Source organism: Acinonyx jubatus, chromosome A1, assembly GCF_027475565.1.
Source record: "Acinonyx jubatus isolate Ajub_Pintada_27869175 chromosome A1, VMU_Ajub_asm_v1.0, whole genome shotgun sequence".
In the NCBI taxonomy this organism is placed as follows: domain Eukaryota; kingdom Metazoa; phylum Chordata; class Mammalia; order Carnivora; family Felidae; genus Acinonyx; species Acinonyx jubatus.
Window position 1 is genome coordinate 156265481 of NC_069380.1, and position 25340 is coordinate 156290820.

At 38.3% G+C, this 25340-nt stretch overlaps 1 long non-coding RNA gene across 1 annotated transcript in view; it reads left to right on the forward strand.

Moving 5' to 3' along the window:
• Window positions 1–25340, forward strand: part of LOC128316211 (uncharacterized) — a 108352-nt gene that overhangs the window by 35306 nt on the left and 47706 nt on the right. The window contains exon 2 of the long non-coding RNA XR_008299800.1: window positions 6341–6448. This is a non-coding gene — a long non-coding RNA (uncharacterized LOC128316211). The remainder of the gene's footprint in view (window positions 1–6340; window positions 6449–25340) is intronic.

A 25340-nucleotide genomic window follows, 5' to 3' on the forward strand; every position in this document is an offset into this window, starting at 1 on the left:
CAGGACTTACAGTTGCACTTTCTGGGGATGAGCAAGGAGAAATAGGTCTACACCATTTTTTCCAGACTGGAAGTTATGTATACCCTTAACAGAGGAATTGTGTTTGGTTCTCAAATGTCTACTTTGTGTGTTTAGAAACTTAGTTATTCTAGGGGCAAAAGTCATCATTGCAGAATAGTTCCCAGGCATTGTTGCTCTGAGGCAGTGGCACAACTCTCAAGTTTCTTATGGGACTTGATGCCTGCATCTGTCAGAGAAACAACTGGTAAGGATAATCAGTCAACAGGAGATTGTTTTTTAAAAAGGTCACTTTTTAAAGTCACTCAAGTACCACCACATGCATAATTATCTTCAGTTAAATGTTGCATATTATGAAATCTTCTTCCTTCTCTTTCCCCTTAAAGCTTATCTAAAAATTAATCTTAACTGGATTTAATATTTCCATAAGACAAAAGAAAGCAACTTTGAAGGGACTTATATGGGGTCTTACCATACCTCTTTATTTAAAGTTTTAGATTAATTTCCCCCAAAACTGAATAGTGAGAGCCTTTCTATTAAAATGCAGATTTGGTACTCAAAGAGCAAATCATAAATCAAAATCATGGGTTGAAATGAATATGATGAAATTTATTGGGAATAAGGATAAAACCTTTTACTTAGGTACAAAATGGTCATTAATAAATATGTAGATGGGGAAACAGTTCAACAACAGTTTATTTGAAAGCAGAATAAAGGACTCACTTACTGTGACCTGAAAAGCTATTGTAATCATAATATAAATATCAGAGCCAGAGTTACCTGGATGGCTGTTGGTTAAGCGCCTCACTTTGGCTCAGGTCATGATCTCATAGTTCTTGAGTTCAAGCCCTGCATCGGGCTCTCTGCTCTCAGCACAGAGCCCACTTTGGAGCCTCTGTCCCCCCACCCCTCTGACCCACTCATGCTCTCTCTCTCACTCTCTCAAAAATAAATAAACATTAAAAAAAATTTATCTATCTATGTATCTATCTATCTATCTCAGAGCCAGGAGCAAGAGTTAAAATCCCTTCAAGCTCTTTTGTAGTATTGCTCCAATTTTAATGTGCATGCAGATTACCTGGGTATCTTGTAAAACTGAAGATTCTGATTTAGCAGATCAGGAGTAGGTCTTGAGAGTCTATGATCTAACCATCCCCAGGTGCTGCTGGTTCTGTCAGTCAGTGGACCACACTTTGAGGAGCAAGGCCCTATACTATGCAGATCATTTCTAGGGTGAGATATTAATTTATAGGCAAGCAGCACATCTTAAGAAAATCTGAGAATAAATTTGCTTAAAGAAGATAAGGCAGGATAGTTAGAAGTTAGAAACTAAGGTTCATGAGTAACAGTAGAACGGTCAACCCTTAATCAAGTAAGAGCTCTTTCACATTGAGAATATAAACCATCCACAGAAAGAGGCAAACAATTTAACAGTAACAACAAAAATCTCACAAAACCAAACACAGATAACCAATTAACATTTGAAAAGATGTTTGGCCTCAGCAATGATTATGGCGTGCAAAATAAAACAACGATGAGATACCATTTTTTTTCAGCTAGTGTAGACAAAAATTTAAAAGCTTGATGTAGTCCAGAGGGAAAATAGGGTTTGTCATACATCGCTGATGGAATACGAATTACCAAAAGCTTTTTGAAAAGTAATCCAGCATTATTTACTATACTAAAGAATGTGAATATATTTTGACCTAGCATTTCCACTTGTGGGCATGTTCACTAATGAAATAAATCCGAAATTATTGATATACTTACAAAGATATTTAACTGCAATGTTGTTGTGGGAAAACGCTTGGAAACTACCTGAATGTCATCAACTAGTGACTGACCAAATTGTGGCATATGTAACATAAGGGAGAATTTTCTATAAATTCCTACCTTCCAAGGGTGGACTGATGAGGTAGTAAGCTCCTTGCACTAGAATGTTCAATCATAGGCCACCAGAAATACTATTAGTGTAATTTTTGTAGAGGTGAGACAACAATCCGTATGATTTCTGAGTTTCCTTCTGACTCTAAAACTCTGTGATTCTATAAATTGGGTACAGTGAACCTCAATAAAAGAAAGGAAGAAGAGGAAGGGAGGCAAGTTTCCTATCCTATTTTTATCTGCTCTCCTCAGTTTACAATTGGGACTTTGGCAGCTGGTTTAAGAGGTGGAGTATTTCATTCGCATGTATAGAGGCCAGCAACTGAAGTTATTTGTTTGAATACATAATAAATTAAGCAAAAATGGTTATTGGGTTCTCTATCCCTAGTTATTGAAACAAGATCCGTATTTCAGAAAATTCCTCCTTTATATTCGTAGTCACTAACGGAAAGTGACTAATATGTGACTGGGCAAGAACACAGCGTCAAACACCCTGAGCATATGGATAAGTGACTCTCTGTGTGTCTAAAATCAATGGAGCCTGATGCCTGCTTCTTTGCCAGGAGCGTGGACCAGCATAAATGCACTTAGGGATGGGAGAACAGCATCTTATCATGTATTGGGATGGGGGTGAGCGGCTGGATGCCTGCATTTCCCTACATCAGTGGTTTGCAAACTGTGACACTTCCTCAGAGGTGCTTCTGGGGCCCAGCAAGCACTTGTTACAAGTGCTTAAAATATGTTTAAATAGTTATTTTTAAAATTGTAATTAAAAACTGAACAAGCAAACATATTAAAATATGATATATGCCAAAATTTTAACACACTGGAAACCACCAAAATATTAATGTACATTATCATTGTCTGTTTAATAAGTAAATATTACAAATGTCAGTGTATAGGTTTGTATAAAAATATTTTTGCTTGTCTTACAGTGCAATATAATATTTCAATTGGAAAATAGGAACTTAAACTGCTAAAATTTTTGATAGTCACTGCCTCAGATCACAAGTTAACGAAGATAGAAAAGTAAATGTAGAGTGGTAAAGCCTGAGAAATTACTATTAGAATGGCTCATTCATATATAGTAAAACCTTGGATTGTGAGTAACTTGTTCTGTGAGTTTTCCATAAGACAAGAAAATATTTCTAATAAATTTTAACTTGATAATTGACTAATGTCTTGCAATATGAACTGTACGTGATGCCGAATGTCACATGATCACAACTGAGGCAATGGTTTTCTCTCTCTCTCTTGCTGAGGGACTGTGGGTGATCATCTCCTATGCTTGGATGCTCGGTCTCAGGCCATGGTGTTTGGCAACCATCAGTGATTTTTCAGACTTGCAGGTGCCCAGAACAGGCACTTATGTATTTTTTGTCACTTCAAAGCACCTATGGACAGTCCTTTGCTTTTCCATACAAAAGTAAGCTTAGGAATTCTTTGCTTTATTCCAGGTCAGGCTGCCTGCAGATATAGACCCTTTCTTCTGATGCCTTACTGCCAGTTACATTAAATACAGTATATGACAAGAGTTTATTAATACTGTATTGTAGTCAACATCCATGAGAGCATATAAAATGGCCCCCATTCAGAAAAAGATTCCTTTGAGCCAATAGATAGCAGTGAATTCCAATAGTGATAATGAAAGTTGTCCTACACAATGACCCTCCTCCCTCATCTCCCTCACACCAACCACAAAGGTTTTCAAAGGTAAGTGCAGGTTAATCTGTTTATTTTTCTTATATTTGTAATTTTCTTTATTATTTTGTCTTATATTACAGTATTCTAATCATTTTTATATGAATATTTTGGGGTTGTGGAATGACTCATCTGAGTTTCCATTATTTATTATGGGGAAATTCGCTTGATATACAAGTGCTTTGAATGACAAAGCACATTTCCAGAACAAATTATGCTCACAAACCAAGGTTTTACTGTATTTCTCAAATCTTTAACTGGTCCTCACCTCCTTTCAAACTTCCCACCTTAAACACAAAACTCTTTATTCTACTTTAAAACATTTGAATTTATTTTTATCTTTTCAGAATCTCAGGCTCATCTTCCCTCATTTTTTTTTTTTTTTTTTTTTTTTTTTTTTTTTTGTCATTTTGTGGAGAGAGCAAGTGAGTACTGGGAACTGACTACAGTTGAGTTGAATGCTGGTGATAAGGGTTAATGTGATGACTTGAATGATAGTTTCTATTCAAGGGAGAGAGTTCTTATAACACTCAATTCTTCTTCTATTGCAAACAGGTTTTCAGAAATTAAATAAGCTTGGAAACTTTCTAGCACAGGATTCAGAGTTTGACTGCCTAGTTTCAAATTCCAGGTCTACCATTTTAAATCCAAATCTGGTACCGTTTCTTCTATGGTATGCCTTCTTTCATAGCTGCAAGACAGAGCTGTGAAAGTTAAATGGGTGGCTGATTTTTTTTTCTCTTCATTATTTTTGGTAGATATGGAATTCTGATAGCACATTCATTCACTCCTCTAATATTTATTTTGTGTAAACATGTAAGACCATTGGCAATGCCTACACTGTGCAAAGCAGAAGAGGAAAGGATTTTACAAAGAGAGATCAGTTAGGAAAACAAAACAAAATCACCCCAGTTTTAACAGATATATCTCACTAGCTCCCTGTAGACACTTTTATTATCCCATTTGACAGATGAGAAATTTGTGGCACTATGAGGTTAATTTTCTTGCCCAAGTTCACACAGCTACCAGGTGGTAATACCACTAACCCTGTAAAAGCCAATAAGAAGGCAGGCCCATAACTTCTTGAGAAGTACCTTTTGTTTTTCCCTGTGTCTGGAAATGATTTTTTATGTCTGGTTTAATTTTTTTACTTTAAATGGCTTTTTTAAGGTCTAAGAAAATAATATTTTCAATGGGTTGTGTCATACCATAATATAACAATGGCAGGGGACTTTTAAATTGAGTGGCTGACAAGAATTATTATAATATAAGGGGCATCTGGGTGACTCAGTTGGTTAAGTGTCGAACTTCAGCTCAAGTCATGATCTCACCCATGAGCCCCATGTTGGGCTGGGATCTATGCTGTCAGCTCAGAGCCTGAGGCCTGCCTCAAATTCTTTGTTTCTCTCTCTCTCTCTCTCTATTTATATGTTAAAAGGAACATATTTTTTAATGTTATTAAAAAATAAACATTAAACATTTTTTAATTATTATAATATAAGTCAAAAATGTGCTCTGATTAAACAAGAAACAGTTATCCACAGTGTAGAAGAGAAAGTCACATTTCCTAACCTGGGAGTTCAATGTCAATTAGAATCCAGGTACTTAGGGGAAACACATACAAGATCTTGATGCACTAACAGTGTGGTGAGGAAGGCAGCTTATCTGAGAAATTGGGAATCTAGTAACCACTTGAAAGAAGACTATAATTTATAAAAGCAACCATTTCCTAAAGACAGCCATGTCAGTGATAGCTCTGACCCTGCAACTAGGACCAAAGTAAAGGACAAAGGACTGCAAATCCATAGTAGTAATTCCAGTATAAATTACGTACTGACTAGAGTTAATCAGCGGTTAATTCAGAAAAGGTGGAGAAGAGGAGTAACAATATTACTATTCATCAGACACCTACTAGGTATTAGCCAGTGACTCTGTTAAACACTGTCTATAAGTTATGCCATGTAAACCACAAGAGAACACCCTGAAGCGTTACCTCCGTATTACGGATGAGGCAATAGAACTACATTAGACCACGTAACATGCTCACGATTACCGAGGTGATGAAACTTCCGTCAAGCTTAGACTTTAGGTTAGAGTTTAAGCCTGTGATCTTTCTACCTCATGAAGATTATTCAGCTATTACTGAACATAGAGTCTTACTTGTTTCTAGAAGTGCTCTGGTTATTTAAACAATAGAGTTTTGTCTTCAGAAAATAAGACTCTCATTCTCAGTTCACCACATCAGCTAGAAAGGTATATAAAATAGGTATGAAAAGCAAAATTGACCTGTGCTTAACAGTAACCCATTACAGCTGCCAGAGGTTTTGACTCCTGGAGCTCAGAAGGGTCTATAGCTGGTGCCTAGAGTTTGCAAATCCCATATATCATAATAATGCATTCATTATTCATTGTTCAACAGGTAAAGGGCTAGGATTAAAAGTGATTCACTGGAGAAAACAGATAAAGACTTAGCAAAAGGATAGTCATTCTGCTAACTATAGAGGGAAGAAAACAATAAGAAATATTATTTTTTGATTGGTTGCTACTCATGTAAGTAGATTAATATTCTGAGTGTCATCTTTGTGAGGAAAGAATTGTTGGGACCCAGAAAGAAAATGGTGGTTTCTTCTATTTCTAAAAGGCATTTGTGTCTTAAGCAGAAATATGGATAGAAAATGGGTAACAAATAAGAATTTTGAACATAATTAATCATAATAAATTATAAATTCAATTTCAGCTCTGTGTACATAGTCCAAGAGATTTAACTTCAAGGAAAAATTATGTTCACGTCAGGAGAAAATAGCTGATTGAGAAACATTGACGATTAATTCCCAATACTACTAAGGTGAGAGCATTCTTCATTTTTGTTCTAATTGTGTATAATATTGAAATAAGGAATATTTCTGGAAGCTCTGCTTAGCTGTTTCAGATGAGCTATTTTTATGAAAAATAGTCTTTATTACAGATAATCATTCGTATGAGATCATAGATACGAAATGCCTTGCACTGTGCCTGCCATAGGTGTTGCTCAACTGTTGTTTTTCCTTATTGGAACTCTAGCTGTTCAGACTTGTTCCGTGATCCAGCCTCCATTTAGGTGCTATTACCTGAACTGTAATCACTTCAGAGGGAATAATAACTTCTGGGTATTGTTGTTTCTTTCATTAACCAAAATCTATACAATTAAAGTAGATGTGATAACCCATGCTAAATTCATATTTTCTTCAAAAAAATAAGATATCAGTTCACCAGGCTTTGTCATTTGTTAACTCTCATGGTCTAAGTCTAATCCTTTTGATGCTGATAAGAAGAAAAAAAAAGGTGCTTTTTACCAGCTGGATGAAATTACAGTAAGATAGCCAGAAAAATGATTTATGTTCTGATCCCAAGAGAGTAATCAATTTACACTCTGAAGCATGAAATCTGATTGCCCTTTTCTCTAATGTAAAACACCATGTACTACAATTTATTGGCCATAAAACTACTCATCCATAGTCAAAGCATTTTGCTCCATGATTTCTCTATGCAATCTTCAAAGAAAGGATTGATATGAAATTAATCAACTATTGACTCCATATAGAGAATCCCTGCCCACCTTTTTAAACTCTGCTTGGAAAAGAGACCTCCATAAATTATTAATGGAATTCTGCAGTTCATGTCATAATTTATTTCCTTCCAATGCCTACTAATTTTTTAGGCCTCCAGAATCATGAATTTGTCTTTCCACATATCTTGTTTTCTTCCCTGGGTTATAAAGTTAGACAACTTTCCCAGATTTTCAAGCTTATTACTGCAATCACCCTTTCTTCCAATGTCATTTTCATTCAGAAAAGAATGATTTCATTTACACTACTTTAAAGATAGTAGATTTCTAAATAATTCCAAATTCACTCCCTACCATTCACTTTACATTCAAATGTCTCGTTGATGCTTATGTTACAAGAATTAGACTAAAATCTTACTGAACATAAGATTTTCAAACAGCTTGAATAAACGTATTTGGATCTTATAGAAATAAATATTTGTGTAAACATGTCCAAAATTTTCATAACCTGAATAGAGCTATGTTTCATTATCAATCTCACATCTTGTCTGTGGTTTCTCTTATTCAAAAACTGGTATACATAAAAATAGAAACCTTAAATTTTTATTTTCAAAATGTTTTGAATCTTGAAGATTTACCTTCTTTTTCCAAGAAGTTTAATGTCCCTGAGCTTATTTTAAATACCACTTTCAGCTTTATGTGAAAGTCATTTTTACATTTGCCTTTAAATTTTTTTTTCTACTTAGAAGTGGGACATAACACCTATTGTCTCTTAGTCTGCAATACTGACAACTGGAAAAAAAAACAGTAACAATTTCAAGAGCAAAAAGTTTTAGTCACAATATGAGAGAAAAAAAAGATTTAGTTTAAGGTTAAGTGATTCTTTTATTTTTTTCATTTTGAGGGGAAGAAGGGGCAGAGAGAGAGGGAAAATGAATCCCAAGCAGACCCAGCACAGAGCCTCAATGTGGAGGGGGGGGTGGGGTGGGGGGCTCCATCTCATGACCCTGAGATCATGACCTGACCCTAAAGCAAGTTGGATGCTTAACCCCTAACAGACTGAGCCACCCAGGGTCTTCTACAAAGAAATTTTTCTAATAGCATAACTTCTCTTCTCAAGTACCAGGAGAATATAATAACTTTTAACATAACTATGGCTTTTCCTTGAGTATGTTCCATCTAGAGCAAAAGTCTTGCTAAATCATCAGCTCTCACCTCTATTTACAAGGGTCTGTCTTTGATTACAAGAAAACCAAATTTAGTAGTGCTCTGTACTCCAAGCACGTGTTTCTTATAAGAGGAACTGTCAGTTATAATCACTTCAAAATAGGTGTTAGAGGGTTACCAAGAACAACAATTTGAAGCTTCTAATATATTGGATGTGTAAAACTGAAACAAGATAGATTTAGTCAAATAAGAATGGCAGACTTTTCCTGGAATTTGAAAGAGGCTGTTTAATACTGTTTCTGGTGTTCTGGTAACCAATATTAAAAGTCAGGAAATTTGTGAGTTTTATAATTTTTTAAAATTATGTTAATTTTGAAGAATTTTGTAATTTTTCCAGGGCAAGTTAAATTATTGAATCACCCAGTTCCTTGCTACACAAAATATGGTCCATGAACCACACTGACATTGGTCTGGGGTCATGTTGGAAATACTGAATGTCAGACCTGATGCGGAATATTCATTTTCAATGAGATCCCCAGGTGTTGCAGAAGCATATAAAGGTTTAAGAAACACTGAACTAGTTAACATTGCTTCTTGGAAGGGCCAAAACCTCATCATGACAGTTTGTGGGTCTGTATGCGGATGTAGACTGCTGTGCTGGAAATGGATCACAGGTGCACTCAAGCCCTCAGCCCTCAGAGCAGGTGGGTGGAGGCTGACTCAGCCAGAACCCCCAGAGCAGTCGCTACAGTTGCAGGTGGTCTTATCCATTAACCCCAGTGTGCCATATCCACATCATCATTTTCTATGTGGGCTGCTACATGATAAAAGGTAGCAATGCACTGCTCTGATGAATTACATTTAATGGTATATTTTGATGGGAAGGATTAAAGAGAGAAAGTAAATAGAAAGGGGAAATCAAAGCTCTTGAATGCAGACAAATCAAAAGTGAGGAAGTCAGAATAAGCTTGGATATTTGCTTCAGTTCCCCAATTCCTTGCAAAGTTACATAAGTAGAGTTTATACAACAACCAAGCAATGTTGGAGGAATAGTTCCTGGCTGGCAAGGTTTCTTTTTCTTAGTTTTTGCTTTAATATAAACCAGCGTAGCCTAAAACATGAACAGAATTGTTTAGCAGTAAGCCCTTGGCAATGGCAACAGAAGAATCACTGAATAATAATGGAACATAGACCAAACTAGGAAAAAAAAAAAAAACATTTCTCTTATCCACATTTGTTGAAGCATTTGTCCAGTGCTTTGAAGAGAGTGGCTTAGAAGTTGATATAAGAAGCCAAATCTATAGCAATTGTTATTGTTATACATGGGCTTGTTATTTAGTTAATTTTTCACTTAATATTTTAACTCTTATTACTTAATATGGCTCTGTCTTTCTCAATGAACATTTTTTAAAGGTCAAAATTAAAGAATCCACAGTCTTAGCTTCTCTCTTGTAGCACTGCAATGGCTTCAAATTGGTTTCTCTTGCTAGTTTCCCTCTTTCAAACCTATTATTCACATAATTATCTGAGAGACCCCTTGAGAATACAAATCCTTTTATGTCACTTTTCTGCTTATACTGCTCCAATGGCATTCAGAGCAAATTCCTTCATTTGTCATTCACATTCCCTTAGGACTTCTTGAGTCAACTTCTTTTGCTATTCCAGACCCAACTGCATTGCAACTATATCATACAGCTGTAGTTTCCCAAACATGCAGTGCTTTATAACGTCTCTGTCTGCACCTACTGTTTCTCCTGCTATCATGCTTTTTTCCTTCCTTGTTGACTTGGCGACACCTTTCTCATTCCTGAAGCTTCAGCTCATGTGTCAGCTCCTGTAGAAAGTCCTCTCTTCCCCCCTTCTAGTAATGTATTCCCAGGGAACCCTGTGTTGTCTCTATCATGGAATTTCTCACTGAGTATTGTCATCGGGACCAGATTCATGGATGCAGGACCAGTACAGTTGCATAGAGCTCTGCTGTGAAGGGCCCCACACTTTATTTAATATTCTGCTGTCACCATCTTGAAATTCTTAATTTTATCTTTGAATTTGGGTTTTGCAAATCAAGTCACCTAGGACAGCAGAGCATGCACTTGAGCAGAAGAGATACTTTCAGTAATGGTGTCAGCCATTTTTGACTGCCCCCTTCACATAAAACAGTTGCAATGTCCCAAGATCACAGAATTCCAGTAGACCCACAATGCATGAGATTTCCAGAAAATTGAAAACAAGTACAGGATAAGCATATTACATCTACTGCTAAGTAGGAAGCAACATTTACAACCCCAAAGAACATGCTCTCTATTCCAACTGGAGCTTGCTTGAAACACAAGAAGAAGACAGTAATGTTCTTAAAGAACAGTAATGTTCTAAAAATGAGCAACGAACCCTAACATCCTTTCCTATTCTTATTATTTCCCCATGTTAGCCAAACCCTTACATGGAAAATTATAACACACAAAAAAGGGAAAGAGTAATCATAGTCACTTTAATTCTAGTCCTTCCTTATTCATTTGTAGCCTATAGGTGGCAAGTGCTGGTAGAATGAATGCATATCAAGAAGTGAAATGAAAATAGTTGAGTTAGTTTTGTGCAACGTTTCTACTGTCCCGGTAAAAACAAGATACTACAATTATGTAATTTCAGTGATTCTGCCTGTGAGTCAAATGCTTTCATATTTGGATTTTTTAAAGCTGGTACTGCACCATATAAAGATGGATAACAAAATTTATGCTAACAATTTAAATTTCTAATTTTCCTTTACTTAGAATGATATTAAACATCACATTAAAAAATAGTATGCCAAATCAAGAGAGCTTGTGGAAGAAAAAAAGTTTAAAATTTTTGCACTGTTAATGGTACTTTTTTCCTGATTTTTTTTAACAAGAGGCTCCACATTTTCATTTTGCAATAGACTGCAAATCTGTGGTTCACTCCAGTTATAATTTGTTTTACTTCTCTGTGTACCATATTAGATTAGGAGTTTCTTAAAGGTAGGGACTTTGTTTTTTATCTCTGTATCCCTACTGTTCCCATATAGCAGGCTCACAAAAGATAAATGTCACATGGCAATTGCAGCTGACTTCCATGTTTCCAGAAAAGGGAGACAAAAGAAGCAGTTCTTTCTCCAGATTGTGTCCTTAACAAAGTATATTTGCCTTGAATGTGCCAATATGGAGTAAGGAGAATAAAACCAATTCTCCAATCAATTGGTACTGGTTTTAAATACCTGCTAGGTCTGTAGTAGGCTTTGTGGGAAATTCACAGGGATTATATCTTGGAGTGATTTGTGAGATATGACTGCTTACTCACAGAAACATGGGATAAAAGGTAAAGATGGTTCATGCTCACAGGAGACATGTGCATTGAGACATAACAGGGGCTGGAAGAGTTGTGACAGATACCAAACTGGAGGTTTATCTAGGTAGCAAAAGCAAAATTCCTGCATGGACAACCCCAATGGCTCAAGGTGAGGTAGGAAGGTCCTAAGGCCAGGAGGTGGCCTAGGTCCCCAGATTCCTATCAAATAGGTCTTATCTGGAGAATTTATGTGCATGGACCTAGGCCCTGCTCATTAGTGAAGTAGGAATCAGAAGCAGAACTCCAGGCCCCAGGGAAGGAGCCCAGTCCTGGAGGGCATTAGCATAAAAGAAGTTTCAAAAAAAAGCCCGCAGAAAGGATAAGAGCAGGAGGATGACCCACAACCAAGGCCAAGGGTGAATGGGTACAAACAAGCAGGGACACCAATCTGCTCAGTCACTTGGTTGGGGAGTGACACAGACCCCATGGGCATCAGTGAGTCCAGATAAGAATATGACCTACAAAGCCAAAGAAATTATTTCAGAGGAATGAGAGGAAGATACACAAAACTTAGGAAATTTGTAAGTTTTTGTCACAAGACAAATACTTGTGAAACAAAATAGAACTAAATTTAGCCTGACATACAAGAGACAAATAATGGAGCTCATATTTTAAGTAATATGAGGAGTCATAGTGAGTTGGAGAAATGTGAAAAGGATTCCTGGACAAAATGGCATAAGACCTGGATGTTCAAGAAGGAGATACTTTGTGTCATAATAATGAGCCTACAGAATACTGCAAATGGGAATGGGCTCCATAAGAGGTCTGTGCCTGGGAATGTGGTGTGTAGGCAGAACAATGTGATAGAATAATGCCCCCCAAAATATGTCCATGTCCTACTCCCCAGAACCTGTGCATGTTACCTTATATAGCAAAAGGAATTGCAGATGAGAGCAAATTACTGAGGTGTGGAGCACATCCTGGATTATCCTGGTGGGCCCATTATAATCCCAGTGGCCCTTGTAAAAAAAAGATGCAGGAAGGGTCAGAATCAGTAGAAGAGGTGACATGACAATGGAAGCGGGGACTGCAGTGACATGGTCTGCGGATGGAGGAAGCCACCCTGAGGCAAGGAATATGAGTGACCATGAAAACGGGAAAAGGCAAGGAAACAGATTTCCTCCTCAGAGCCTCCCTGCGGAAACCTCCCTACCAACATCTTGACTTAAGCCCAGTCAGAAAGAGTTTGGACTTCTGACCTCTAAAAGTGTGAGAGTTAAAATTGTTATTTGAGGCCACTAGGCGTGTGGTGGTTTGTTGCAGCAGCAGTAGGAAACCTGTAGAGGCACTAGGAAACATGGTCTAAGCTGCAAAGCTATTTGTGGCCACTGTGGATGTGTCAGTAAAAACCAGATGTAGCCAAGCAAATGATAGAACTCGATGCATGATGCTGTCTTCTTCTGTGCTCCACATGCATCACAGTGGGGTGCCTCAAAAATAAGCTTTGGAGAGTGGAGGCCCAAAGCAGTCAGCCCACCACACTGTGTTGAGAGCCCTCAGATGCCAAGATAAAAGTGCTGGCAAGTTGGTTTTGGATGAGGCCTCTCTTCCTGGCTTGGAGATAGCTGCCTTGTCACTGTATCCTCACAAGACAGCTCTCTTATCATTATGTCCTCACCTTTCCGCTATGTGTGCCCATGAAGAGAGAGATCTCTGAGATCTCTTCCACTTCTTATATGGACACCAGTCATATTGGATCAGCGTACCACTCTTATGATATCATTGAACTTAAATTACCTCCTTAAAGAACTATTTCCAAATACAGTCACATTAGGAGTTAAGGCTTCAGCATATGAATTTGGAGAGGACTCAATTGAGTCCAAACCAGATGATGACAATTAGGAATGCACCATCTTTTAACTTTAGGGTCTGTGACCTCATATTTATCATGTTATGAAGACTATATCAGGAAGCATTATGAAAGTACTTCCAGAACACCTTTTAATTTTCATGCATTTTCAAGATTTTCCTAATGTCACAATCTGCCCAGAAATTTGCCCATCTGCCCAAAGAAAGAGAAGGAAACCAGGTTGCACACTGTCATCTTTTCCTCATTCACCTATGTGAAATGCTAATTACAGAAAGTACAATGAATTTAATATTATCTTTTTGCAAAAAAAAAAAAAAAAAACATGTAGCTGGGTGCCTGCTGTCAGGATATAATTATACAAAGTGGATTTGGTCTCAAGCAAGACACGAAGGTTACCATCCCAGCCACATAAAGTGCCTAGGGAGCTCCTCTAATTACCACCAACTAGAGATTTAGTCTTCTATCTCTTTCAGATAAACGTCAGCAGCAGCAGCAGCAGCGACAGCCTGCACCTTCCAACATCACACTTCTTCATTAGTCTGCTCTGACTCACCCTCCTCACTGTCTCCCACCCAATAAACCTTCCATTGAGTGATTTATCTTTCCATGTACTGGGTGGCACTTAAACCACTGCCTTCTTTCTTCTTTCTCTAATTCCTACCAGATAATTATTCAGTGTCTCTGTCATGCAAGGATATTCATATATGCTGTTTTATTCAGGCCTCATTATGATCCTGCTAAGTAGACATCATCCCTCCATAAGTGGGTAAAGTGAGTATCAAAGCAGTTACGTGGTTTGGCACCAGTATTGAATCATCACAGTGGGCATCCAGAGGGAAGGGGAAGGAAAACAGGAAAGAGGGATGGGGGAAGGAGAAGGGGAAGAAATCTTCAGGAGTGGGGGATAGGAGTAGTAAAGTCAGATGAGCCTTACATCTGCCATCCCTCAGGATCAACATGGCCTTTCATATGCCCCAGAGGCTCTATACCCAGAGACTAATTTTATGGGAATTTATTGTAATAGAAACTTGTATAACCTGATTGATTAGAATTGGTTGAACTTGCTGTCCAGACAGCAAAACTGTAGTATAATTCCATAAATAAGCTCTGGCTCCTATGCCTAATGAGAGCTTACAGTCACCCCGAAGGAAAACATCATCTATCTCTGCTGTTGATTTCCTTTCATCCCAAATGCATGAAAAGATACTTTTTAAGCATTTTTTTTTCATAGACTTCTCTCCATCCAAGTTGGAATAGGGCCCCAAATCTGTCCACAGACTGGCTGGTTCCCTGCACCTAGCCTCTACTATGACCAGGACCAAGAAGGACAGTTACATTCCTCCCATCTAAGCACTGCAGGAAACAAAATTTATGAGGTTGAAGAAAAGGGGGATCGGGTGGTTACAGTCCCAATATGCCTTCAGGCTGACTGCATTCACTGCTGTCTCCAGTGCTGAAATCAGTGCAAGTGTATGATTTCCAGTCTGTAAACTCAAGGTTTAAGCAGTATCTGTTTCTATAACTCAGATGAAATATAAATTCAAGCATACATCTAACCACATTATTGGGAAATTCATCTGAGGTAATATTGGAACTCCTTGTTGAGGTCTGATAAGAACCTGGAAGTCTTACAATATGTCCAGGGAACATCTCTGTCCTCCATCTGCCTTTCTGGCTCTCCATTCTTCAATCCGTCATGGACACCGCTGACATTGCCTAAGCCCACAGTAGTCCCCTGAAGTCTGATAACTTTAAGTCAGATAACATGGGAGGAACATAAATGTTTTGCAGAGGCTGCAAACCCCTTCCTTAGGTGCCTCACCATCATTTCTTTGATATATTGCCACCCATACAGAGTTGGGTGTGGGTATATCTACTCCCCACAAACCTCTCTCCCTTTCTCAACACAGGGAAATATTTTTGCCTCCCCTTTTCCTTCTTTCCTTTCCCTCATAGAGCTTACCCATTTCCTTCATTTCCCCTTCCTCTCTACCCCAAGCATCATGCATTAGTGCTTTATTGGGCTTGGGTTTAAAAACAAACAAAAAATAAGAAAACAAAAACAAAAGAAACAAAGAATCTCAAAGGCCACTGACTTCAGACTGCAAATATGAAGTAATTGATATTTCTTCTGGATGTAGTGACTAAATTTGACCTTGGGCAAGTGAGTATACATGCAGTAATTTAACTAGGTTGTGTGGCTATAACCAAAGCATATGTCCAAGAAGAAAAGGTGTGATATGCCTAATGGGTCAGGGTGCAATGCATTGGTCCCACCAACCTTTGTGCCTTTCAGTTTTATTCTCTTTTTCTAGATACCTGCCATATATATGGTCTAAAAAGGAAAGATCTCTCATATACACATTGTACTCCTGATCAGACTTTGAACCATGGGTAGGCAAGTAACTCAAGGTTAGCCAGTCACTCACATGGCCTCAAGCAAGAGCTCTCCCCTGTAAGGGAAGAAATGATGATTGACCAAGCGTGGATCCTCTGCGTTACCAAGTGTGAGTTCAGAGACAGAAGAAAATCATTGATAATTGGAAGATCAGCAGAAGCAGAGATGAAAGGTAAAGTGACAGCAATGGGAAAAAAAAAAGAAAACAAAGGAAGAACAGTAGATTTCTGGAGCTGACCTAGTGACAGGACACCTGGTGGTTAGGGCTGAGTTCTCACCTAAAATATCTTCCAGTTCCTATTTTTTTGAAAGGCCTGTTTTATATTGTTCCTGTTTTCCTTCTTTCTCTGAGAATCTTTTCCACACAATCTAATCTAATTTTCTGAACAAACCTGAGCCACTCTCTGGTCCTGGTGACCTGAAAGAGGCTCACTCACATTTATTTGAAAAGAGCCTTCTAAGGTTTAAGATTAGATCATTTAAAGAACAGTAAACTATGACTCACAGATTAATAAACATTTCAAAGGGCAGCAAATAACAGACTTTTATTCTGAAGTTTGAAGATTAAGCAGTCCCAGATAAATAGCCACCAATGAAAACATCTTAAACTACTAACCCTCTCTGTCTGCTCCTCTTCCTCTAGATTTTGGTCTGTGTTCCTTCTGCTTTTCTTTTTGTGTACTCACTTCCTGTCTCCCCTGCTACCATTTATCTTGGATTATGGTAGCATAATTATCTTGATTCTCCCTTGATTTCTCTGTTTCTTCTCTTTCCTTGGTCTCTCCCTTCTGTGTGAATGTCTCTCTCCCATTCCCCTTCAGTATCTTATTCCCTTACTCATCTTTTTCCCCCTTTTTCCTTATCTGGTTGCCTCTCCTCCCATCCTCCTTTTATTACTTTCCTTACTAACATATGTTAAAGACCACAAGATAGAAAAGAAATATATTCATTAGAATTTATTGTGCTTATCACATCCCATGTTCTATTTCCTTTATTTAATAGCAGGTGATGTTTATTAAACAAAAGGGAATACCTAAACAATCTGCTTTGCATGTGTCCCTCAGTTGATTGTTTTCTCCAATATTCTGTGGCCTTGGCAGAAAATAAAGGCTGTCCAAACCCAGGACTCTGCATAGAAGGTTACCAAGGAGACAATAGATTCTCTGGTCACTTTCTAGTTGTAAAAAAATGTTTTTAAATCTGCCTGGTGTTTAAGCCGAAAAGAAAAAAAGTATATAATCAATTATTTACTAAATTAGATTATTTATCCAAAATGTACACAGCTGTAATTGCAGTGAAAATAGTGATTTTAGTTTCATTGCATAGAAGTTATCACTCTTGGTGGTGCTCTGGAGCTGATGTTAATTTTTTTCTACTAGATTAGTTTTTTAATGTTCCCACGTTGCACATATCCTTTGTGAGTCTGAAAGTCAAGTTTCAAAATACGTCTCACGCTTCATAGACCAAGTCCAAAGCCCTTATCACAATTCTCACCCTTTTGTCAAATGATTAAAATCCCTGTTGACATTTAGTGTCAACAGAGAAAGTTATCCAGCATTTGGTGAGCATTACCCTGCCAATTACACCTGTTTGTATCCAAGGGCAAAGTCACCTGCCACCTAGTGTCTTAATAAAAAACTGCAGTAATGATCCACTTAGACAAGGTCTTTTGGGCTGCCTCTGAAATCCTCTTTGAACTTAGCTTCAAGCTCTTCTTGATGGCAGGCAGTTTTCTCGATAAAATACTACTGATCTGTCTTCTCCATTTTGAACAGCAAAATTCCACCTGTCACAGTCGGGTAGGGTCCCTCTGGTCTATATGGAAGAATATCCAAAAGAATGGTCTGACTCAGAACCTTACGGGAGAGCAAAGTATGGTTGAGAATTGCTGAAGCGTACAATGGAATAAAAAGCATATAAAGTGTATACAGCTAATGCCATACTGTTAACAATAGTTCTATGTAGCAATTGAAATGACATTTTAATTTAATATTTCACAAATGTTTAAGTGTCTACTATGAGCTGGGCACCATGCCAGGCACTGGGAATGAGGCAGTGAGTGTTAGAGAGAGGCCCTGCTGTCATAAAGCTTGTGTTCTATGGAGCAAGAAGGATAACAAACAAGATTAATACTCATCAGGATATATATTATCAAGGAAATAAACAGCGTCATGAAATAAGCTTATTGGAGAAGATGGCTTTGTTAAAGGTAGTCAGGGAAAGCATTTCTGAGAAAGTGGCACTGAATGAGACTCAAATACTGAGAATATACCAGGTCTAAAAGTAGCTGGGGAAGGTCATTCGAGGGATCAGCAAGCGTAAAGGCCTGGGAGAAGAAAGAGGTCTGGTGTGTCTGAGGGCCAGACTGAAGGACAATGCAGTTGCAATGTAATGAATGAGGTTAAGTTGTATTTGATTCTAAACATTGCTGACTGGGGGCATAAAAAGAATAAAATTTTTCTATGAGATTTAAATTTTGAAATCAATGCATAATGGATCATATATTTATTGGGACTCTTTAAATGAAACCAAATTAAGAGGAAAAAAGTTTTATTGTGGGAGAGGGAGAGGAATTTAGTAGTTTTCATAATCAGAAAGGACACAGGTGTATCTGGGGATTCTGGAACTACAGACTCTGTTACTGGCTCCTGTTTGTCTGCTTATCTTTGAATGTTGAATTCAGTCTCTCTTACCACTAGGACCATGGATGCTGGCAGCTCTGACCTGAAATACAGCATCCTGATCTAGAGCTTTTTTCCTCCTACCTCAGTCTGAAAAGCCCAAGAAAGGACTCTGATCGCCCTTTATGCTCACTCCTACAACCAATTATTGTAGCAAGGGAAGTGAGGAACTATGACCCACCTAGCTGGCATCATGTGCCCATCCTTATGGTCATGTCAGTTACTACAAATGGAGGGGAAATATGTGGTAGCACAGATACGGCCCCTGGGATATCAATGTCACTCTACTGTGTCTATCAGAGATGAGAAAAAAAGGTACACTAAATTGGATTAAGGCTAACATGCCAGTAAGATGTTTCTTTAGGTTAAAAAGAAAAAGGAAAAACAAACTATTGAAGGGCATTAATACTATCCAAAGAAAAAAATATGTCTTCTGAAGGAGACTTGGTCAGCCATTAAAATACAAAAAGAGGAAAGTCAATGAGATGAACCTTGGTGATTCTCACTAAGTGCTTTGTGAGGGAGAGGAAGTCTTAAGACAATGGTTCCCATGGTAAGGTATATTGTTGAGCTAGCCAGTATCTCTGAGCTGGCCCCTCTTGGGCCCATCCCATTTTAATTTGACATTATCAAATTTCTGATATTAATTTAAAGTAGGTTCTCAATGAGGAACTTAAGAACCTTTAGCATAGCCAGGGATAGTTTTAGTTATTTACGAGATTTTTTTTTCTTCTTTCATGATTCACATTCTGTTCATGTGCTTCTATGTCCTACACCAGTTCACTTGAGATTTTTCTTCCTTGCAATATTGCCAACAGGAAAATCTAAGTCTCTGTGTCACTTCTCACTGTTAGTTCACATAAAATTTCCCATCTCTTTTGCTAAGAAAACTTCTCTCTAAAGGGTTTTACAAAATGCTCTCCTGCTCATCACTTGTTATAGGAAAATAGCTTCTTCAATTTTTAGGATAACACAGCTCAGCTCTGTGTGTGTGTGTGTGTATCCCTCTGGATCTTAGCTGCCTTATCTTCAGCATGACCAGCATTCCAATTTTTGAAGAAGGTTTTATATTCTATTGCTTTTGACATAAAAAGTAACATTAGCTCTGCTGAAGACAGATTCAATGTTGTACAAAATTAGGAATGACAATAAAAATCAAATGAAAATAGTAAATACCATCTAGATTGTATAGAGTTTCTGACTTGTTCCCCCATTTATTTACTCACTGACTCAACTAATGTTTTTTGAACACTTACATTGTGCTATGCACTGTGGATACAAGGGTGAATAAGGCAGACAGAATTCCAGTTCTGGGATCCCAATAGTATATGGACTCCATCATGTCTGGAATAAGATGACAATTAACCCTAGGTCTTGGTCCTCAAAATCCTTTAGAAACTTGGAACTGGAACAAATAAACATGTGCAGATAATGTACATGCTAGGCACTATATGGCAATTGTTAAACAGTGTGACAGAGATGTATTGAGGATGGAATGATTCATTGTGATTGGAAATTTGTGGGGAAAAGATATCGAGTTCATAGTAATGGAACTGACCTTTGTAGGACTTGAATGTGTTGAATATTTGAAGAAGGAAAAAATTTCTACCTATGTAAAAGGAGTGGAGAAGAATGCTAAAGGGTCCCTTGAAAGAATATGGACTCATTTTTTAGGACTGAATCACTAAGTGTATTTGGATGGCTGTAGGACAAGGAATGGGGATTGATGGGAAATTAGGCTAAAAGTAATAGAAGGCAGATTGTAGGCTACTCAATTTCCATGCATGGGGTTTAGATTTTATTCTGTAGCAATGGCAATCCATCAAAGATGTGTGATAAAGGGCACCTGGGTGGCTCAGTCAGTCAAGTGTTGGACTTCGGTTCAGGTCATGATCTCACAGCTCATGAGTTCGAGCCCCTGCATTGGGCACTGTGCTGACAGCTCAGAGCCTGGAGCCTGCTTCAGATTGTGTCTCCCTCTCTCTCTGCCCTTTCCCCACTCGTGCTCTGTCTTTCTCAAAAATCAATAAACATAAATTTTTTTTTAAAAGATGTGTGACCAAAAAAAATATCTTTGTCAGCAGCTCATAGGTTGGGCTCAGTAAGCAAAAGGCAAAGAAGGCTAGAGAAAAAGTATCCCTTAGCTGCTGCCTTGCTGCCTGTCCAAGTAAAAGAAGGTGAAAACTTATGTTGGTGCCTGTGGAACCAGAAGATGGGTTTAAGAGGCCTAGGAGACAGAGAACTGACAACACTTCTGTGATGGGCAGAGGGCATGAAAAAGGCAGGAGGCACTGAGGTTGACTCCAAGCTCTCTCACTATTGAGGGGGTCAGGTGATGGTGATGCCACACATTGACACAGAACAATGAAGAGAAAGGTAAATTCATGTTTCCAATACACTGAGTATGGAATTCTAGGCAACCATTCAGGTGGACCTTTGAACTAAAAATGGGATATGATCACCCTCAATCCTGCAGCACGTGCATGTGAGAGAGAGAGAGAGACAGAGAACCATGGGCTCAGTTGTGATCATGTGACATTCAGCATCACATACTACTCATATTGCAAGACATCACTCGTTTATCAAGTTAAAATTTATTAGAAATGTTTGCTCATCTTGCGGAAAACTCACAGAACAAGTTACTCGCAATCCAAGGTTTTGCTGTATATGTATACATATACATACACACACACACACACACACAGACTCAAACACACATACCTAATAAACCATAAGTATCACACCAATACTCATAAAGCAGTGAGTCTCAATACTGACAACACATTTGAATAACCTTGGAGCTTTTAAAACCACCAACACCCAGGGCCCAGGCATCAGTATGATCCTAATAGGCAGCTGACACGGACTGCCACTGTCTCTATGTGAGCAATGCAGAGAAGGAAAATGAGCTTTGGAAGCATGTAAACCTGAATTTGAATCCTACTCCACTATATACTGGCTTCATCATTTTTGGAAAATTATTTGACTTCTCTGGGGTTCAGTTTTTCCATATGTACAGTAAGAATAACACCTACTTTTTGAGTTACTGGAGATAAGATGCCTCCATGAGTGCCTGGTGTCCATTGCAGTAAATGTTCGTGGAATGGCTGAGAGCCAGGATGAGGGCTAAGACAGAGGGAGGACCTGGAGGAAGAAGAGAAGCCAGAACTGAGAAGAGAGGCAGGAGAGAGCCCTACAAAGCCAAGTTAGGCCTGCCTTAACCTTATAAAACTTTGTGTTTCTCATATTTTTCTTGAAATCCAGCTAAAAGCAAAAGGTTGGCTAAGAGAGAATGAGAAATTTTACCCTGAGGAAGGTCTACAATGTGAGAAAACTGAATACTCCCAATCACCCTTCTTTATTTTCTTTGACCAAGGGAAGGTATATACCACCTGTGCACAACCTGAAATCTAGCTCTTGGGGTCTGATGCTTACTCTAGAACATTATACTACCTAGTGTTCCTCAAATTGTAGTCTCCAGATCAACAGCAGCAGTATCCCATGGAGATTTATTAGATATGCAAAACCTGGGGCACCTGGGTGGCTCAGTTGGTTCAGTGTTGGACTTCCGGTTTCAGCTCAGGTCATGATCTCACAGGTTTGTGAGTTTGAGCCCTGTGTCCTGTTTTGCCCAGTGTGGAGGCTGCTTGGGATTCTCTTTCCTTCCCTCTCTCTCTCTGCCCTTCCCCTGCTCATGCTTTCTCTGTCTCTCTCAAAATAAATAAATAAACTTAAAAAAAATTAAAAATGCAAAACCTTGGGGCCCCTCCCCAGACCTACTGAATCTGACTTTGGGGATGGGGCCCAGCAACCTGTTTTATAAGGTTCTCAGGTGGTTCTAATGCAACCTAAAATCTGAGAAGCACTCTATTAAAGTACTATAGCAGGTGCCCTCAGCAGCAAAAATGGTTAGCAATAAGTAAGACCACAGCACTTTTCATTCCATTCACTATTGTGTTGTGTTAAATCAACTCCTAATTCTAATCTCCTGGCTTAATAAATTTACTAAATGAGGAGATATCCAAATAACTGAATTCTCCCTCAGAAAGAAATACAAAATTATCCTTTAGACTTTACTTGCTTAAGCTCTCAGACAACACTTAAAATTACATTTTTACATATTAGTACTGGTATATCTGCCTGTATATGAATGTGTGTTGTTTCATATGAGCAAATGTGTATTTATCCATTTGTTCACTTTGCAAAGATTTCCTTTCACATTTGCTTTTCCAGATGTCTCAGGTTATTCTGCCATGCTTCCCAATTAAGTATGTTCTTCACGGCAGGCTTGTGGTCACTGATGAACCTAATTTCTGGCCACGATGCTCTTCACAGCACAAGAAGAGACCACTAGTGTAAGATGTAAAAGCTTAGATTCTGGAGTTAGCTGGGCAAGGCTTAATGCCATCCCCATGTATAATATTACGCTAGCTTGTATTTGGGAGTAAATGACAATCTCTGAAATCCTTATTTCCTATTTACTGAAAAACACCTGTGCTTGCCTCATAGACTTTTTGAGGAACATGTAAAATACTTAAAAAATACTACCTTCTGGTATTATGACTTCTAGAAGTACTTCGCTTTTAATTATGGTGTGAAATACTTGCAGATATTTGAAGTAAGATGAATGGAATCAACCTTTTTGCAGGTTTTGTAACAAAGCATTCAAAGCAGTGCTTTCAAACCTGAATATGCAGGCTCCTGGGTGGCTCGGTTGGTTGAGTGTCTGACTTTGGCTCAGGTCATGATCTCATGGTCTTTGAGTTTGAGCCCCGCATCGGGCTCTGTGCTAAGAGCTCAGAGCCTGGAGCCTGCTCTGGATTCTGTGTCTCCCTCTCTCTCTCTCTCTGCCCCTCCCTCACTCATTTCCTCTCTCTCTCTCTCTCTCTCTCTCTCTCTCTCTGTCAAAAATAAATAAACATTTTTTAAAAAGTTAAAAAAAAAAAACAAAACCCTGAACATGTGTAGAAATCATCCAAGGACCTTGTTAGAATTCGGATACTGATCCAGAATGTCTGAGGCAGGGTCTGACATTTGGCATTTCCAACAAGCTCCCAGGGAATACTAATGAAATGTGTCCCAGTTTAAAGCACTGAGCTTACATTCTGGAACACGTTAAATAGTTAGTAAACATTAGCTCTTGGTATCGTGACTTCCAGAAGCCTCTTTGCTTTGAATAACAGTTTGAAATACTTTCAGAATTTTGGAGTACATGGACATATACCGGAATCTATATTCATCAAAACCAGGAGATGATTACATGATCTGTTTTTAATTGTTTTGTGTAGGTTGAAAAATGGGGAGTATTTTTTCCTCTTTTTAATGAGCTGCTTCTGTCTCCCCTGCACTCACTCAGATACTTTTCTTCATGTGCTTTCACTTCCCTTCTATGTGAAATGCCCTCCCTTGTCTTTCTTACCCAAATTGTAACCTGACCTCAAGGTCCAGCTCTTTCAGAAGAAATGCAGCTCTCAGAACATGCATACTTTACCATGCAACCCTGCATCCTGCATCGTGTGACTCTGAAATGATAATACCACGTTTTAAGTAAAACTTCCAGCACTAATATACTTTACAATCAATATTTATGACACTGGTTCCATTGCTTAGAAAAGTTTTTGGAATTTGTTCTTTAGAATTGCCTCTGCATTAGTCACAATGCATTAGGCTATGTTGCGTGACCAAAATATTCCAAAATCTCATTAGCTTAATGTTACAAAAGCTTATTTTTCACTCATCGTATTCCAGTGTAAATCAGGGAGCTTTCATGCAGACTCTGCTCCAAATAGTGATCCAGGAATTAAGGCCCTTTCCATTGTGTGAATCTGCCATCTTGGAATGCTTGGTTATGGGCTAAGAAGAGCATGGACAACTGTCCAGGAGATCTATGATCAGGACTGGAAGGGGCTTCCATATGTCACTGGCCAAAATCCAATCAAGTGACACCAAGCTAACTCTGAGGATCTAGCAAATTTATATGCCTAGCTAGAGGAAATAGTATTGGTGGAGTGACTCCACACAGAGTCATGGAGCAGGATGTGAGGAAGATCAGTTGCCCTGTGTTAAAAAGCTTTTCAGTCAGTGTCTGAGGCAAAGTTGTATGCGATCATTAGTTATAAGTATGTAGAGATGCTAATTCCTTCAGTTCCCAGGGTGGCTAGACAGAGATTATGGCAGCTGAGAGGACCACCCCCCGCCCTGCCAGGTTACCCACACTGGTCATAAACAGCCATGTCCATTTTACGCCAGTGTGCCATTCAAATACCGTTTTGTGGTATGAAAATAAAGAGAAGTACTACTATATGGTCATATCTAGTTATTGACCAAAAGTCATATCATCTGATTTGGCCACTATTCTTGGCTCTTCTCCCAAAACAAATTTTCCTCCAAAATAGCATCCTAATTATAGAAACTCAAACTAGAGTGCTATATAATCTAGAGGTAATTCTAAGAGAAGTTCTGAAAATATTCTAATTGGTGGCATTTCCAGGATAAATGTTAAAAGTCATTAGGGGGCTACTGTGAAAGGGATAGCCTTCATTTTTATGTTTGAAATAGTGTGCTTGTTAAAATAGAAGTATCACTCTTTTCACTTGGCATATGCTCCCTAGGTTCATCCATGTTGTCTCAAAGGCCACAATGTCATCCTTTTTTGTGGCTGCATAATATTCCTATGTGTTTATTCATGCACACATCTTGAATCACTATGTTGTACACCTGAAACTAATGTAACATTATGTATAAAGTGTACTCAAATAAATAAAAAAAAAAATAAAA